This window comes from Sus scrofa, chromosome 2, assembly GCF_000003025.6.
Source record: "Sus scrofa isolate TJ Tabasco breed Duroc chromosome 2, Sscrofa11.1, whole genome shotgun sequence".
NCBI classification, from domain to species: domain Eukaryota; kingdom Metazoa; phylum Chordata; class Mammalia; order Artiodactyla; family Suidae; genus Sus; species Sus scrofa.
In genome coordinates, this window is record NC_010444.4 from 61764649 (window position 1) to 61784506 (window position 19858).

Sequence of the window (19858 nt, forward strand, 5' to 3'; positions counted from 1 at the left end):
TGGCTGGGGGAAAACTGACACTACCAGATGTCAATTTGTATACAAATAAATATTCATAGTAGCTTTATCATAAGAGCACAAAACTGAAAACAATCTACATCTCCTCCAATGGGTAAAGAAAATGTGGCCAATTTCATACTATGGAATATTAGTTAACAATAAAAAGAAACTAACTATTGATACTTGCCACAGGGATGAATTGTAAATGCATCAAGTGAAGGAGGCCAGACTATAGAAATAGAGGCTAGATCAGTGTTAGAAAGGAATTGGGCTGAAATAGATTTTTTTTTTTTTAGGGTTGCACCCTGGGGATATGGAAGTTCCCAGGCTAGGGATTAAAATTGGAGCTACAGCTGCCAGCCTACACCACAGCCACAGCAACATGGGATCTGAGCCATGACTGCAACCTATACCACAACCCAGGGCAATGCCAGATCCTTAACTCACTGAGAGAGACCAAGGACCAAACTCCATGGATACTAGTCACATTCGTTTCTGCTGTGCCCTTACAGGAACTACCTGAAAAGGATTTTTGAATACTAGAGGTGACAGGGTAGTGGTGGTTACAACTCTAGTCTTTTTTCAAAATTCGGAACTCTACCCCAAATAGAGTAAACTTTACTTTTTTAGATTTTGTAAATTTACATGAAGGTTTAAGATAGGGCAGAGAGTAACTAAGCACATATATTATTTGCATAAATATGCTAAGAAACAACCTACGAAAAGTAAAGTGTCTGCCTAAAAATTAGAAAATTGGTAAAAGAAAGGACATAGGGAAAACCAATATTTGCCACTGAGTATTTATTTTTTAAATGAGTGAGTATATTCTCTGTCAAAATTGTTACACTTGAAATTTTAGGCACTTCTCAAAGAATCTCATCTAGTAAGTGTGCAGTTCTCATGGTCTCAAGCACCTGGGTTCTGAAACACCTCCTTGGAAGGTAAGAAAAGTTTATGAAGCCAAGCTGACCAAACTTACCCCCACCCCACCACTCATCCACTGAGTGACCGTTGAATCAATCCCTCCAATCCAGAAGACTGGGGAAAGGATGAAATCAGAGCTTACCTGGGGGAGCTGAAGTGTTATCACTTTCTCCCTTCTAGTAGCCAACTTCTGTTAATAGACTGAAAACAGCAGTGAAGTCATCAAGCCTTAAGTGTTGTAGGAAAAATGTTTAACCACAACTACATCTTACATTGATGTATCTATTGTAAAAAATGAAATTTCAACACCAAAAATTATATGGTTAAGAATATGAAGACATCAAGCTGCGTGAAGAGAATTCTTGCAAAGTGAGAAAACTAAATTATTTTTCTAACATAATGCTATTTAAAAAATAATGACTTAAATACTTAACACTGAAAGATGTTAAAGTGGATGGTTTTATGTTGTGGAAAGACATTCACAGCATAATAGGAAAACAATAAAAAAAAGGTGTGATAAAATAGCATTTGGGGGGTTGAGGTAGAGCTCACATAACATAAATTGACCTTTTTGACCATTAGCAAGTGTTCGATTCCATGTGTCCAATACATTCACAATGTTGTGCAACCACCAACTCACTCTACTTTTCAGCACCTGAAAAGGAAACCTCATACCCATGAGCAGTCACTCTCTGGTTCCCTTTCTATCCTGCAGCTCCTGCAAGATCTTTCTCTATGGATTTATCTATTCTGCATATGTCATTTAAATGGAATCACACACTATGTGACCCTCTGTGTCCGGCTCCTTTCACGTAACATAATGATTTCAACATTCATTCACGTTGTCACATGTATCAGGGCCTCACCCTTTATATGGCACAATAGTGTGTTTTGTTATGGATATACCACACCCTATTCATCCATTCCTCTCTTAATGGATATTTGGATTGTTTCCCAAATATCCAACTATACCAATTGTGGACTCTACCACTCTAAAGAGTTGTGTGCAGATTTTTGTTTGTACACGTTTTCAATTTCCCTGGGTACATACCTAGGTGTGGGATGGCTGGATCATGTGGTAATTCTAGGCTTAATTTAATGAGAAAATGCCAGACTCTTAGTTTTCCACAGTGGCTCACCATTTTACATCCCACACAGCAATGTATCAAGATTCTGATTACCCCACGTCCTCAACAACACTTATTATCTTCCTTTTTTTATATAATAATTTTTATTTTTTTTCCATCATAACTGGTTTACAGTGTTCTGTTGGAGAATAGACTTGTGGTTGCCAAGGCAGAGGGAGAGGAAGTGGGATGGATTGGGACCTTGGGGTTAATAGATACAAACTATTGCCTTTGGAATGGATTAGCAATGAGATCCTGCTGTGTAGACTAGGAACTATGTCTAGTCACTTATGATGGAGCATGATAACATGAGAAAAAAGAATGTATACATGTATGTGTATTATCTTCCATTTTTTATATTCTTGCCACCCTAGAGAGTGTGAAGTAGTATCAGATTTTGGCATTGATTTGCATTTCCCTGACAACTAATGAAGTTGAGAATCTTTCCAGGGGCTTGATACTCAGTAAAATTGAATTTTAAAAAGGAGATAGTTCACAGAGTTCCCATCGTGGCTCAGCTGGTTAAGGACCTGACTAGTATCACTGAAGATGTGGGTTCAATCTGAGGCCTTGCTCAGTGGGTTAATGATCCAGTGTTGCTGAAAGCTGTGGTACAGGCCACAGGTGCAGCTTGGATCTGGCATTGTTGTAACTGTAGTGCAGGCCAGTAGCTGAAGTGCCAATTCTAGCTCTGGCCTGGCAACTTCCATATGCCACAAGGGTGGCCCTAAAAAAAGGTGGAGGAGAGATCACATGTGGCACTATACGTGGGATAATATGAACAATGAAGAGCTGACATGTTTTGATTATGGATCTGACTAAATTTAAAATTTTTTTCTTATTTATTTATTTATTTATTTTTATTATTTTTTAAATAGTTATTTCCCCAATATGATTTTTTTTCTACTGTACAGCATGGTGACCCAGTTACATATGCAAGTACACATTCTATTTTCCCACATTATCATGCTCCATCATAAGTGACTAGACATAGTTCCTAGTGCTATACAGCAGGAACTCATTGCTTATCCATTCCAAATGCAATAGTTTGTATCTATTAACCCCAAGCTCCCAATCCACCCCATTCCCTCCCCTTTCCCCTTGGCAACCACAAGTCCAAGTCCATGATTTTCTTTTCTATGGAAAGGTTCATCTGTGCCATATATTAGATTCCAGGTATAAGTGATATCATATGGTATTTGTCTTTCTCTTTCTGACTTACTTCACTCAGGATGAGAGTCTCTAGTTCCATCCATATTACTGCAAATGGCATTATTTCATTCTTTTTATAGCTGAATAGTATTCCATTGTGTATATATACCACTTCTTAATCCATTTATCTGTTGATGGATATTTGGGTTGATTCCATGTCTTGGCTATTGGGAATAGAGCTGCAATGAACATGTGGGTGCATGTGTCTTTTTTAAAGAAAGTTTTGTCTGGATGTATGCCCAAGAGTGGGATTGCTGGGTCATATGGCAGTTCTATGCATAGATTTCTAAGGTATCTCCATACTGATCTCCATAGCAGTTGTACCAGCTTACATTCCCACCAGCAGTGCAGGAGGGTTCCCTTTTCTCCACACTTTATTTGTATTTCCTTCTTTGATGAGGTATCATTTGGGGGAAAAGAAAAACATTTTAAAAAAGAACTCTGAAGGAAAAGAAAAACAAATATGATTTTTACTTTAGAATATATTAAATATTTACTCATTTCATGTTACAAGGTTTCTTTCTGATTTTGGAGACAGTAAGTCTTCTGTCCCCCAACCTCTGGGCCCCTCAAATGCTCTGAGACTAGGACTCTATACAGGACACCCTGTGGGCTGAATGGGGCAAGGCCTGGGGCAGCTGCTGTGCCAGGTTCTGAAAGAGCAACCCCACACGTGCCCTCTCACTATTCCTCACTGGTGTGGACCCACTTGACCCCACTTCCTAGAACATCTAATGAGAATGAAGTCCATGGTCATGCCTCTCTGAGGGGAAAAACAAATTTCACTTCCTAGCTTCGGGCCAGCTTCACATAAAAACCCCCTGGAACTATAACACAGATGCAACTGTGGAGGTTTTGAATTTACTGAATCTTCTAAAGATAGATTTCTTCAACAGCAGGTTTCCACATTTTCCAAAATTTAAATACAACTTTGAGGATTTTAAAAAACATTTTAATTTGAGAAAGTGATGCAAAAATAAGGGAGGAAGTCCACCCCTACTGACATTTACCAGATATTGAGTCAGTCATTTGTCACATGCTTACTTATTAAATCCCAACAACAGTGCAAGAAAGTAGCTACTATTCTGTAATAAAGGAACTAAGCCTTAGAAAGATAAACAATTTTCCCAAAGAAAAACAGCTAGTATATGGCTGACCAGGTTGGTAACTTTGGTAGTCTAATGGCAAGGAGCAATGGATCCAGGGTCATCTGTATCTAGCTCTCTGCTCCACCTTCCTTAAATTGTAGTTTTGTCCTCTTGATCCAACTACAACATCAATATCCCCCTCCATCCCAGTCCTCCACATTCTCAGCTACACCCACCCACATGGATCCTCATAAGACCCAAGACCCCCCTGCTGGCCCTCTTGAAGTTCAGCACAGTTTTATTCCTGGGACTCTGCAAAGTGAAGTGTCCAGGGTTAGGGTGGACCCAGATCAGGAGGTGGTGGGTCCCTGCTGGCCTCCACGCAGTGGCTCCACCCATAGCCAGAGTCCTCCCTCCACCCCAAGGATCAGGTCTGGCATCCTTCATGGCTCCTCTTCATCTGGCAGGACATGTAAGCACAGAGTGTGAGTGCCAGGACCACCTTCATCTCTGTCATGGCAAACGTCTGCCCAATGCGGTTCCTGCAGGGCAAGAAAAGGTGCTCTGATTGGACCCAGGTCCCCATCAGGTCCTATCATGCCCAGAAACTACCTGGAACACCTGTCCTCTCTTGCAGGGATAGAGAAGGAGGCTAACCATGCCTGAGGAGGCTAACCACCCCACTATTGTCTGCACACCATCCCCGCTTCACACACCCACCAGCCTTACCTCGGCCCCGCCGAAAAGGGAATAAAAGCCAGAGGTGACCTCTTCTGGGGACTTTCTGGATCAAAGCGGAAGGGATTGTATACCTGGGGCAGAGAGGACAGGCCTGCTGGGTGGGGTTTCTCAGGACACCCAGACACCCCCAGAAAAGACAGATGTAGATAGAGTAGAGGGGAAGTGTCTGATTCCCCAAGTGGGGGCAGCACCTCGGGATCTGGCCAGACGGATGGGTTGTGATGAATCCCAAAGATACTGATGACACAGATGTTCCCTGTGGGGAAGGAGGAGGCAGTCAGGATGAGGGCTCAGCTGACAGGACCACCTCCCTCTTCCCTCTGTCATTTTGGGCACCTTTGGGGATGACCCAGCCATCTGGGAGAACAACGTCCTGGGTACAGCAGCGAGAGGTGACAGTAACAGGGGGATGCAGCCACAGACTCTCCTTGATGCACATGGTCAGGAAGGGCAACTGAGCCAGATCATCCCTAAGGAACCTCCCCCCAAAAAACCCCAATTATCCAAGGAGCAAAAACAGAGACACACCTGGGCCCTGTTGCTGTCATGTGAGACACTCTCCCCACCTCATACTGACCCTCACTCTGATAATAAAATAAATTCAAGGGAGTTCTCGGTGTGGCTAAGCAGTAATGAACCTGACTAGTATCCATAAGGACACAGGTTTGATCCCTGTCCTTGTTCAGTGGGGAAGGATACGGCACTGCTGAGAGCTGTGGTGTTGATTACAGATGGGGCTTGGATCCTGCATTGTTGTGGCTGTTGCATATGCCTGCAGCTGCAGCTCCAATTCAACCCCTGGCCATGGAACTTCCATATGGCACAGGTGTGGCCCTAAAAGGAACACACACACACACAATAAAATCCCAAGACCGATACAAAATAATCCCTAAATTCTCTTGGGACAACTAGTTAGCCATTTAGAGAAAAAAAATAGATTTCTACCTCAGTACTTATGCCAATATATGTTTCATATGGAATAAAGGATAAAATATTAAAAAAACAAAAATATAAAATAAAATTATATATAAAATCTTCTCTCTCTCTCTCTCTCTCTCTTTTTTTTTTTTTTTTTTTGTCTTTTTAAGGCCGTACCCACAGCATATCCAAGCTGTGTCTGCAACCTACACCACAGCTCACAGCAATGTTGGATCACTAACCCACTGAGTGATGCCAGGGATAGAACCCACATCCTCATGGATAGTAGTCAGATTCTTTTTTTTTAAGTTCACATGATTTTTACTTTTTCTATTATAGTTAATTTTCAGTGTTCTGCCAATTTCTGTGGTACAGAAAAGTGACCCAGTCACACATATGTATATATTATTTTTTCTCACATTATCCACCATCAAGTTCCATCACAAGTGACTAGATATAGTCCTCTGTACTATACAGCAAGATCTCGTTGCTTATCCACTCCAAATGCAATAGTTTGCATTTATTAACCCCAAACTCCCCATCTATCCCAATCCTTCCCCTTCCCCCTTGACAACGACGTCTATTCCCCAAGTCTGTGAGTTTCTTTTCTGTTCATTACTAGTTGGATTCGTAACCTGATGAGCCACAACTGGAACCCCAATAAAATATTTTTAAGTAAATAAATCCATTAGAGAAAAACAAATGAAAGTTTTACATTTTAATCTTAGAGTGTAAAGGGATTTCTAAGCATGATTTCTGTTTTTTTGTTTTTGTTTTGTTTTGCTTTTTAGGGGCCACACCTGCAGCATATGGAAGTTCCCTGGCTAGGAGCTGAATCGGAGTTATGGCTGGTGGCCTATGCCACAGCCATAGCAATGTATAATCTGAGCCATGTCTGTGACCTACACCACAGCTCACAGCAAAGCTGGATACTTAACCCACTTATTGAGGCCAGGGATTGAACCCACATCCTCATGGATACTATTTGTTCTCTTTACCACTGAGCTACAACAGGAAATTCTTAATTTTTTTTTAAATACAGGAGTTGTGAAGAAGAAAAGTTAATAAATTTGACTGCAAATTAATGAACCCAAACCAAAATAAAGTCAAAAGACAATCTGATAGAAAGGCAGGAGTAGCAATACTTATATCAGACAAAACAGATTTTGAAATGAAGTTTACAAGAGACAAAGAAGGACATTACATAATGATAAAAGGATCAATACAACAAGAAGAATTAACAATTTTAAATATATATGCACCCAACAGAGGAGCACTACAATCTATAATGCAACTACTAACAGCCATAAAAGGGGAAATTGGCAGTAACACAATAATAGTGAGGGACTTGAACACCCCACTTACTATAAGGGACAGATCATCAGACAGAAAATCAGCAAGGAAACACAGGCCTTAGATGATACACTAGACCAAGCAGACTTAACTATAGAACTTTTCAGCCCAAAGCAGCAGAATATACTTTCTTCTCAAGTGCACACAGAACATTCTCCTGGATAGATCACATCTTGGGTCATAGATCAAGCCCTGATAAATCTTAAAAAATTGAAATTATTTCAAGAATTTTCTCTGATCACAATGCTATGAGACTGGAAATAATCTACAGTAAAAAACAGCAAAAACACAAACTGTTGGAAGCTAAACAATATGCTACTAAACAACAAATGGATCATTGAGGAAATTAAAAGATACATGGAGATAATTGACAATGAAGATACAACAACCCAAAACCTAACAGACACAACAAAATCAGTTCCGAGAGGGAAATTTAGAGCAATACAATCTTATCTCAGAATAGAAGAAAAATGCAAATAAACAACCTAACATTACACCTTAAACATATAGAGAAGAAAAAACAAAGCCCAAAGTTAATAGAAGGAAAGAAATTGTAAAAATTAGTGCAGAAATTAATAACATAGAGACAAAGAAAACAATTGATAAGAGCAATGAAACCAAAAGTTGGTTCTTTGAAAAAGTCAACAAAATTGATAAACGATTATCCAAACTCATCAAAAAAAAAAGGGAGAGAGTTCAAATCAATAAAAATAGAAATGAAAAAGAAGTTACAGCTGATGCTGCAGAAATGCAAAGGCTATGTGAGACTGATATGAGCAACTCTGTGCCAACAAAATGGACAACCTAGAAGAAATGGACAGATTCTTACAAAGGTACAAGCTACATAGACTGAACCAGAAAGAAATAGAAAATATGAATAGACCAATGACTAGTACGGAAATTGAAAATATAACTAAAAATTTTCCAAAAAAACAAAGTCCAGGACCTGATGGCTTCACAGCTGAGTTCTATCAAACATTCAGGGAAGAGTTAAGACCTCTTCTTCTGAAACTTCTCCAGAAGATTGCAGAGGAAGGAACACTTCCAAGCTCATTCTGTGAAGCCACCATTACCCTGATACCAAAACCAGACAAAGGTACCACAAAAAAAAGAAAATTACAGGCCAATATCACTGATGAATATAGATGCAAAAATCCTCAACAAAATATCAGCAAACTGCATATGAATATACATTAAAGAGGTCATACACCATGATCAAGTCGGATTTATCCCAGGGACGCATGGATTCTTCAATATCTGCAAATCTATCAATGTGATACACCACATCAACAAACTGAAAAATAAAAACATATGATCATCTCAATAGATGCAGAGAAAACTTTTGACAAAATTCAACACCTATTCCTAACAAAAACTCTCCAGAGAGTAGGCATAGAGGGGAACTACTCAATATAATAAAAGCCATTTATGACAAACACACAGCAAACATGATTCTCAATGGTGAAAAAAATGAAAGCATTTCCACTAAGATCAGGAAGAAGAGAAGGATGTTCTCTTTCACCAATGTTATTCAACATAGTCTTGGAAGTCCTAGCCATGGCGATCAGAGAAGACAAAGAAATAAATGGAATCCCAATTGGAAAAGAAGAAGTAAAACTATCACTGTTTGCAGATGACATGATTCTAATCCTAGAAAATCCTAAAGACACTACCATAAAACTATCAGAGCTCATCAACGAATTTGGTAAATTTTCAGGATACAAAATTAATATATAGAAATTAATTGCATTTCTATATACTAACAATAAAAAATCATAATGAGAAATTAGGGAAACAATTCCATTTACCATCACATCAAAAAGAATAAAATACCTAGGAAATTATTATTTGTAATAATTATTATAAACACCTAGGAAATTATTATTATTAAATGCTAATAATAATATTTATTGTTATTAATAACAATAAGCTACCTAAAAACCTACCTAAAGAGATGAAAGACTTGTACTCTGAAAAGTATAAGACACTGATGAAAGCAATCAAAGAAGACACAAATAGATGGAAAATATACCATGCTCTTGGATTGGAAGAATCAATATAGTCAAAATGGCAATATTACCTAAGGCAATCTACAGAATCAATGCAATCCGTGTCAAATTACCAATGACATTCTTTACAGAACTACAACAAAACATTTTAAAATTTGTATGGAAACACAAAAGACCTCGAATAGCCAAAGCAATATTGAAAAGAAAACACGAAACTGGAGGAATCAGGCTCCCTGACTTCAGACTCTACTGCAAAGCTACAGTCATAAAAACAGAATGGTACTGCCAAAAAAAAAAAAAAAACCCAGAAAGATAGATCAATGGAACAGAGTAGAAAGCCCAAAAATAAACCCAAATACCTATGGTCAATTACTCTATAACAAAGGAAGCAAGAACATAGAGTGGAAGAAAAGACAGTCTCTTCAATAAATGGGGCTGGGAAAACTGGACAACTGCATGTAAGAGAATGAAATCAGAACATTGTCTAACACCATACACAAAAATAAACTCAAAATGGATTAAAGACCTAAGTGTAAGGGTAGGCATTATAAAATTCTTGAGGAAAACATTGGCAGAATGCTCTTTGACTTATATCACAGCAACACCTTGTTTATCTGCCTCCTAGAATAAAGACAATAAAGACAGAAATTAACTGATGGTGCCTAATTAAACTCAAAAACTTCTGCACAGCAAAAGAAACCAATAAAAAACAAAAGGACAACCCACAGAATGGAAGAAAAAATTTGCAAATGACTAAACTGACAAAGGTTTAATCTCCAAAATATACAAACAACTCAGACAATTCAAAAACAACAAAAAACAAACAGCCCGATTGAAAAATGAGCAGTTAAGACCTAAATAGACATTTCATCAAAGAAAACATGCAGATAGCCAGCAAGCACATAAAAATATGCTTGACATCACTAATTATTAATGAAATGCCAATCAAAAATATAATGAGGTACAACCTCACAACAGTTAGAGTGGCCATCATTAACAAGTCAACAAATAACAGATGCTGGAGAGGGCGTGGGAAAAAGGGAACCCTCCTACACTGTTGGTAGGAATGTAAATTGGTACAACCACTATGGAAAACAGTATGGAAATACCTCAGAAAACTAAATATAGAACTATCATATGACCCAGCAATCCCACTCTTGGGCATATATCCAGACAAAAATTTCACTGAAAAAAATACATGCACCCCTATGTTCATAACAGAACTATTCACAATAGCCAAGACATGGAAACAACCTAAATGCCCATCTAAAGATGACTGGATCAGGAAAATGCGCCATATATATACACATATACATATATATATATATATGTGTGTGTGTGTGTGTGTATACACACACTACTAAGCCATAAAAAGGACAAAATAATGACATTTGCAGCAACATGGATGGAACTAGAGATTCTCATACTGAAAGAAGTAAGTCAGAGAGAGAAAGACAGTCACCATGTGTTATCACTTATAGGTGGAGTCTAAAATATGGCACAAATGATCTGTTGAAATACAGGAAAGATCATGGACATGTAGGACAGACTTGTGTTTGCCAAGGGCGGGGAGAGAGTGGGATGGATTGAGAGTCTGCGGTTAGTAGATGAAAATTCTTGCATTTGGAGTGAACAAGCAATGAGATCCTGCTGTATAGCACAGGGAACCAAATATATAATGACTTGTGATGTAGCATGATGGAGGATAATGTGAGAAAAAGAATGTATATATATGCATGACTGGATTACTTTGCTATACAGCAGAAATTGACAGAACATTGTAAATCAATCATAATAAAAAATTTTAAAAAGACAATCGGGAATAATTCTTGCATAAGAGAAAATAATTAATTTTCTTAGTATTTAAAGAGTTTATATAAGTCAGCAGGAAAAATAACTAGGAAAAAACTCAAAATATAAAGGAAAAATTATGAAAATAACACTCCACAGAAAAAGAAATATGCATGGTTGGTCCAAATGTGAAAACAGTCAACAACTTTATCCATATTTAAAGTGATGTTCACTGAAATAACAAAGTATATTTCACCTAACAGAAAGGCAATTTAAAAATTTTATGATGAACATTGTTGGTGAGGATTCAAGGAAATGGGCATTCTTAAAATCTGTTTGTAGGAATGAATTTGCCAAGAGCTATTAAAATGCAATACTCAAATGGTCTTTGATCCAGAACACCACTTCTAGGAATTTGTCCTAGAAAGATATCCACACATATAAGCCAAGTTTATGTTCATTGCATCAGGTTTATTATAGCAAAAGGCTTGGAAACAAATTGGTGGGGAATGTTTAGATAAATTATGATTATATCCATATAATGGAATAACATATAGCTATCCAGAAGAAGTATATAGGGATTAACTAGTTCTGTCCCACACTTCAGGGTAAAGCTGTGGAGTAAACCAGTACAGAGATTTGCAACTTGGCAATATCTATTATAATTGAAAATGTTTATATAAATGTCCCCAACAAAAGCAGCTTGGGTAAACTAAGCAATGCTATACAGCACTCAGAGAGAAGGAGCTCTAAGACACATTACTGACTGAAAAGAACAAATAACCAAATGTGTGTGTCGGTTTATATTCACCTCTAATAACCTAATCTTAGGATGTTTCATTTTGTGCCAAAAAAAACACCTACTCTACTATTGACTTTGCAATTCAAAATTAATTTGCCAAAACTGAATAAATGAAAGGATCTTAAAGTTATATTGTCAATGAAAATGTCTGAGAGCTCTGTATGTGCTCTGAGCTGTAGAGAGAGAAGATAGAATGAATACAGCTAGAGAGAGCTGTGAACAGATAAATGTAGGAACAGATTGAACAATGTCTGAAAGGACACAGAAAACCACTGAAGGAAGGGATGGGATTGGGATGCTGGCATCTGACAGAGGCTTATGTGAGGTGGTAGATGTGTTAAACAACTTTATTGTAATTATTTATATATATATATATACACACACACATATCAAATCATCATTCTGTACACTTTAAGCTTAGATAATGTTATACAATTATATCTCAATAAACCTGGGGGTATTGATGGGAAGCTTACATTGTAAACCCTTTCATACTGTTTAGATTTTTACAAAGTGCTTAATTTTTTTTGAAGTTGGAGGAAGCACAAAAACATTTTTCCACCTCAAGGACTGCTGTTCTGAGAAAAGCCTTCAAGTTAAAGCTACTACCTCCAAAATGTTTATCCAGACCAACACTTTCTCTTCATCCTTTATTTAGTCCTTGGCCCCAAATCTTCACCCCTTGACCCCCCCAGACTGCAGCTCATCCCCTCCAGTTTGCCCCTGTAGCTGCAAAAAGATATTTCTTTTTTTTTTTGGTATTTTTTGAATATATATTATTTTTTTTTTATTTTCCCACTGTACAGCAAGGGGGTCAGGTTATCCTTAGATGTATACATTGCAGTTACAGTTTTTTCCCCCACCCTTTCTTCTGTTGTGACATGAGTATCCAGACATAGTTCTCAATGCTATTCAGCAGGATCTCCTTGTAAATCTATTCTAGGTTGTGTCTGATAAGCCCAAGCTCCCGATCCCTCCCACTCCCTCCCCCTCCCATCAGGCAGCCACAAGTCTCTTCTCCAAGTCCATGATTTTCTTTTCTGAGGAGATGTTCATTTGTGCTGGATATCAGATTCCAGTTCTAAGTGATATCATATGGTATTTGTCTTTGTCTTTCTGGCTCATTTCACTCAGGATGAGATTCTCTAGTTCCATCCATGTTGCTGCAAATGGCATTACGTCATCCTTTTTTATGGCTGAGTAGGATTCCATTGTGTATATATACCACATCTTCCGAATCCAATCCTCTGTCGATGGACATTTGGGTTGTTTCCATGTCCTGGCTATTGTGAATAGTGCTGCAATGAACATGCGGGTGCATGTGTCTCTTTTAAGTAGAGCTTTGTCCGGATAGATGCCCAAGAGTGGGATTGCAGGGTCATATGGAAGTTCTATGTATAGATTTCTAAGGTATCTCCAGACTGTTCTCCATAGTGGCTGTACCAGTTTACATTCCCACCAGCAGTGCAGGAGGGTTCCCTTTTCTCCACAGCCCCTCCAGCACTTGTTATTTGTGGACTTATGAATGATGGCCATTCTGACTGGTGTGAGGTGGTATCTCATGGTAGTTTTGATTTGCATTTCTCTTATAATCAGCGATGTTGAGAATTTTTTCATGTGTTTGTTGGCCATCTGTATACCTTCTTTGGAGAAATGTCTATTCAGGTCTTTTGCCCATTTTTCCATTGATTGATTGGTTTTTTTGCTGTTGGGTTGTATAAGTTGTTTATATATTCTAGAGATTAAGCCCTTGTCGGTTGCATCATTTGAAACTGTTTTCTCCCATTCTGTAAGTTGTCTTTTTGTTTTCTTTTGGGTTTCCTTTGCTGTGCAAAAGCTTTTCAGTTTGATGAGGTCCCATGGGTTTATTTTTGCTCTAGTTTCTATTGCTTTGGGAGACTGCCCTGAGAAAATATTCATGATGTTGATGTCAGAGAGTGTTTTGCCTATGTTTTCTTCTAGGAGTTTGATGGTGTCCTGTCGTATATTTAAGTCTTTCAGCCATTTGGAGTTTATTTTTGTGCATGGTGTGAGGGTGTGTTCTAGTTTCATTGCTTTGCATGCAGCTGTCCAGGTTTCCCAGCAATGCTTGCTGAATAGACTTTCCTTTTCCCATTTTATGTTCTTGCCTCCCTTGTCAAAGACTAATTGACCATAGGTGTCAGGGTTTATTTCCGGATTCTCTATTCTGTTCCATTGGTCTGTCTGTCTGTTTTGATACCAGTACCACACTGTTTTGATGACTGTGGCTTTGTAGTATTTCTTGAAGTCTGGGAGAGTTATGCCTCCTGCTTGGTTTTTGTTTCTCAGGATTGCTTTGGCGATTCTGGGTCTTTTGTGGTTCCATATAAATGTTTGGATTGTTTGTTCTAGTTCTGTGAACAATGTCATGGGTAATTTGATAGGGATGGCATTGACTCTGTAGATTTCTTTGGGTAGGATGGCCATTTTCACAATATTTATTTTTCCAATCCAGGAACATGGAATATCTTTCCATTTCTTTACATCTTCTTTGATTTCTTTGATTAAGGTTTTATAGTTCTCGGCATATAGGTCCTTTACCTCTTTGGTCAGGTGTATTCCGAGGTATTTGATTTTGTGAGGTACAATTTTAAAAGGTATCATTTTTTTGTATTCCTTTTCTAATGTTTCATTGCTGGTATACAGAAATGCAACTGACTTCTGAATGTTAATCTTATATCCTGCTCCTTTGCTGAATTTATTAATCAGTTCAAGGAGTTTTGGGGTTGAGTCCTTAGGGTTTTCTAGGTATAGTATCATACAAAAAGATATTTCTAATACTCCTATCTGACCTGCTTCCACCCATGCTCAAATATCTTCCGTGGCTCCCCAATTCTCTCCATGTTGGTCATGGATGTCCCTTCAAGAAAGAACTTGCTGGCATTCCTGTTGTTGCTCAGCAGTAAAAAACCTGATTAGTATCCATGAGGAAGCATATACAATCCCTGGCCTCACTCACTGGGTTAAGGATTTGGGGTTGCTGTGCACTGTGCTGTAGGTCGCAGACATGCCTCAGATCCTGAGTTAAAGTGGCTGTGGCGTAGGATGGCAGCTACAACTCAGATTCAAACCCAACCCCAGGAACTTCCATATGCCTCATGTGTGGCCCTGAAAACGAAAAAGAAAGAAAGACCTAGCTATACACCTTCAATAAGAGTTGTTAGCTGACAGCCTCCAGGTATAGGATCCCTGGGCTCTGCTGCAGCATTCATGGCAAGGCCACACTCTCCCAGGCAGCCTACAGCCAATGACAGATCACAGTGGGCCATTACTGTCTAGTCATTTCTGCCCTATGTGACACTTCCCTAATGGTAGCATCCTGCCCATTTGTATCTTTCTCCAATATTGGATTCCCAAAGTACTTGAACTGACACCTTTGAAAACTCTTGATGTGCTTTCCAAAGCTGTCCAACATGGGCTTCCATTCCCAGCTCCAGCTTTAATAGGAACCTCTCTAATCCTCACACTGTAGATTTCACAAGGATCCAGCCACCTTTATCTCCTTCCAGACATTCCAGGGTCACTCTTGCATGCTTCCATCCTGGCCTTTGCACAGGCTATCTCCTTGGCTTGCAATACCGTCCAACACCCACACCCAGGTGGTAAATTGATATTTTCTGTTTCACTATCAAGCCTCACCTCCTTTCGTCTCTGCCCCAGGCTGGACCATGTAGGGCTCAAATGGGACTAGACACTGAACTGGGAAAAGGGCAGTGTAGACGTGTTTACTGAGTAAAGAGGTGGACCCCAGAGAGATTTCCTGTGAACGCCTGGGATAAAATATTAGGTGGGAAGTAGAAGAAAGAGCAAAAATTCAGGGGGATGGGGGTTTTGGAGAAAAAAAATGCAGCTGGGAGCAGATCCAATAATAAGTGTTCAGGAAGAGACCATGAGGACCTGCACTCACCATTCATTCTCCTTAGGCTCACAGTCCCTCAGGAGCTCTTGCACCTAAGGACATGAAGAACTTACATGTTGAGAACCATAAAACATTAATCAAGGAAATTAAAGATGTTTAAGAAATCTAAAGATATTCCATGCTCCTTAATTGGAAAAATTAATATTGTAAAAATAGACATTCTACCAAAAGCAATCTACAGATTCAACGCAATCCCTATCAAATTGCCCATGACATTTTTCACAGAACTAGAACAAACAATCCAAAAATTTATATGGAACCATAAAAAGACCCAGAATTGCCAAAGCAATCCTGAGGAACAAAAAACCAAGCAGGAAGCATAACTCTCCCTAACTTCAGAAAATATCACAAAGCTATAATAATCAAGACAGGAGTTCCCATCATGGCTCAGTGGTTTGCAGGTTCCACCCCTGGCCTCATTCGGTAAGTTGAGGATCCGGCATTGCTGTGACTTGTCGTGGAGTTTGCAGATGCGGCTCAGATCTGGCGTTGCTGTGTCTGTGGCATGGGGCAGCAGCTACAGCTCTGATTATACCCCTAGCCTGGGAACCTCCATATGCTGTGGGTACAGCCCTAAAAAAGACCAAAAAAAAAAAAGACAGTATGGTACTGGCACAAAAACAGACACAGACCAATGGAATGGAATAGAGAACCCAGAAGAAAACCCAGACATCTATGGGTTTACTTAATCTCCAAAAAAGGAGGCAAGAATATAAAATGGGAAAAAGACAGTCTCTTTGGCAATTGGTGCTGGGAAAATTGATTTACATGTGTAAATCAATGAAACTGAAACACACCCTCACACCATGCACAAAAACAAGCTCCAAATGGCTGAAAGAGTTAAATGTAAGATAAGACATGCTAAAACTCCTAGAAGAGAATATTAGCAAAATATTTTCTGATATCGACCTCAGAAATATTTCCTTAGGTTAGCCTCCCCATGTTACAGAAATACAAACAAAAATAAAGCAGTGTTTTGGGAGACTGACCTGAGAAAATATTCATGATGTTGATGTCAGAGAGAGTTTTGCCTATGTTCTCTTCTAGGAGTTTGATGGTGTCCTGTCTTATATTTAAGTCTTTCAGCCATTTTGAGTTTATTTTTGTGCATGGTGTGAGGGTGTGTTCTAATTTCATTGCAAGAAAGAAAGCACCGCCCAAATCACATCAGCTCAGAGGACACCTGAGCCTAACCTGAAATTGTCCCTGAAGCTCCATCATCCAAACAGGATCATCCCCTCGTCAGCTCCAGAGCCCACCCCCAAGCCCTCCTCCCTGGTCTCCTGCCTCCTGTTTACTCCTTCCAGGCAGCCTTCTACACAGTCACATCTGAAACTGCTCACTGACCTGTCCCTTCCTTCGTTGAGAACCCTCTAGGACTCCCTAGCCGTCCCTGGATCAAGTTGGGGGGTGGGGTTTGGGTTCATTTTTTCTTGGGTTTTGTTTTTGTTTTTTGTTTGTTTGTTGGTTTATATTCACCTCTGCTTTTTGGGTCCACCCCTGTGGCATATGGAGATTCACAGGCTAGAGGTCTAAACAGAGCTATAACTGCCACCCTGCACCACAGCCACAGCAATGCCAAATTTGAGCCTCATCTACAACAGCTCATGACAATGCCGGAACCTTAAACCATTGAGAAAGGTCAGGGATTGAACACACAAGCTCATGGTTTCTGCTGCGCCTCAATGTACGTCCACATTCTTTGCTCTGACATGTGAAATCAAGATCCAGTCTACCTACCTCTTGAATTTAGATCCCAGAGAAGCCTACCTTGGCCAGCAGGAGCACGTCAATGAAGTCCAAAGTCTTGGCCTTAGCCTTGGCCCTAAGGAAGTCTTGGGAACCCTGACTAATGAGGGTGCGACACCGCTCCTGGATGACGGCATCTGTGAATTTGTGCACCAGGTGGAAGGCCTTATAGAAGCTCCACCCTTTGGGGTTGAGGTAGTATAGAAAGTCCTTGTGCAGGAAGATCTGCTCATTCCGTTTTGTCACCAGGGCACTGAGCTCAGAGATTGCAGCAATATAGTCACTGGGTTTCCTACACAGTCACACCAGAGAGAGCCTTGAGAAGCAGCTCCTTAACACACAGGAAACCCTGGGAGCCCTTCCAGTCAGGAACCCAGGACCACATCCCAGCCAGAAAAGAGTGCCCTCCCATCAGGTTTCTCTCGCTGCCTCCCATATCTGTCAACTGCCTCATGTCCTAGAACTCAGGGCGGAGCTTGAGAATCACGCTCATCTCTCCTCGCTCTTACACAATATCTGCCCCTGCCATTCTTCCTCAGCTTCTCCCAAATCTGCCCCATTTTCCCCACCAATGTCAAGCTTCCTCCTCTCTGGGGTCTCCTTCCATCCTCTGTCCACATGACAGCCAGGCTTTGCCCAAGTCAGATGTCCAAACTCTGCTTTGACCACAACCCACATCTGCTTGAGCACCTTCCCTGGCTCCCTGGAAACCTCAGCAAAAAGTTCATATCCTCTTTGTCTGGCTTTGGAATGTCCTTAAGCTATAGCCCCTGCCCACTCCTCCAACCTTATTTCCAATGTCTCTCCTCACTCTTACACCCACTTGGCTCACACTAGCTTCCTGGCCTCTATCAAGCAGTTCTGCCTGACCAAGAGGATCTCACCTTCTCTTTCCCCTTCCTGACCTTCAGTGTCCACCCCTCACCCACCTCCTCCAGGAAGGCCCTTCTGATCACCCTGCTCAGTCCTCCCCCTACCCCATCCACTCCCTTGGGTCTATGGCTCATGGTTCCAGGCCCTGGGACAAGACTCACTCCCGACAGTTGCTGTCAAAACTGAAGACACATTTCTGCAGACTGTCCAGAGTCATGAGGCTGATGTGTTCAACATTTCCAGACAGATGTGGCCCTCTGAGACCAAGTGCTGCCACTTGGCCTGGACAGAGAAGAGGGCAGAGCTTGGGCTGGGTATTGCCTCCCCTGAGCCCCTCTCCAACCCCAAACACCAAGATGCACTCTCCCAGACCCTGTCTCTTGGTCTCTGCCCTAGGCACCCACCCCCAAGGATGCCCAGGGCGTGAGTGGGAGTGGAAGCTGTTCCTATCAAGACATCAAGCCCCCAGAGCTGGGAGTCAGGAGACCTGAGTTCAAGGTCCAGCTCTGCCTCTTAGGTTCTGGGTGCCCTTGGTCAATTCATTGCTTTCCACCGGGCTTTTCCAGCATCAAATATTTAGTAACACTTCAGATGATCTGCTTTGGTATTGGACAAAGTAACTGTTAACTGGCATCATCATCTTCATAATTATCATAGTGGTAGACATCTGCAAAAATCTACTAGGCTGGAGCAGGGATCAAACCAGCACCTGGGGCCTTGAGCAGGGGCATAACAAAGTTGGGGTGGACAAGCCACAGGATGGGACAGCCACCAGAGGTGGACATCACGGAAGTAGTGGCCCACATCTTCCACCAGCCACATGCCCTCTTCATTTCTCTTTGCTTGGAAATAGGTGGGGATGGGGCTAGGCCTTACAGGGGGGCTAAGAAACTAGAACTGCCTATTTTATCCCCCTACCCACCACATCCACTTACCCCCTTCTCTCACTCTACCTGAATTTTTGATCTATACTTCTCTCCGTCTCACCAAGTCAGCTTCTCTCTGCTGGTCACTCTCTCTGTCCCCTTACTCTCTTCATCTGAATTTCCACAGAAAGACAGAAGAGGTGAGCAAGAAAGAGCGTTAACAGATGGTTGGGTAGATAGACATATTTGGACAGATGGATAGAAAGATAGCTACGTGGGCAAATAGAAAGACAAATTGTTGGTAAATGGATGGATGGATAGGGACATGATTATATAATGGGTGTATAGATGAATGAATAGAAATATTGTAGATGAATGGATGGGTGTATTGATACATGATAGATGATGGCTAGATAAATAGATTATAGATAGATAGATGCAGATGGATGAATGGAAGATGGTTGG

The 19858-nt window shown here is 40.4% G+C and overlaps 1 pseudogene; it reads right to left on the reverse strand.

Moving 5' to 3' along the window:
* LOC102164999 lies at positions 4687-19312 on the reverse strand (annotated as a pseudogene).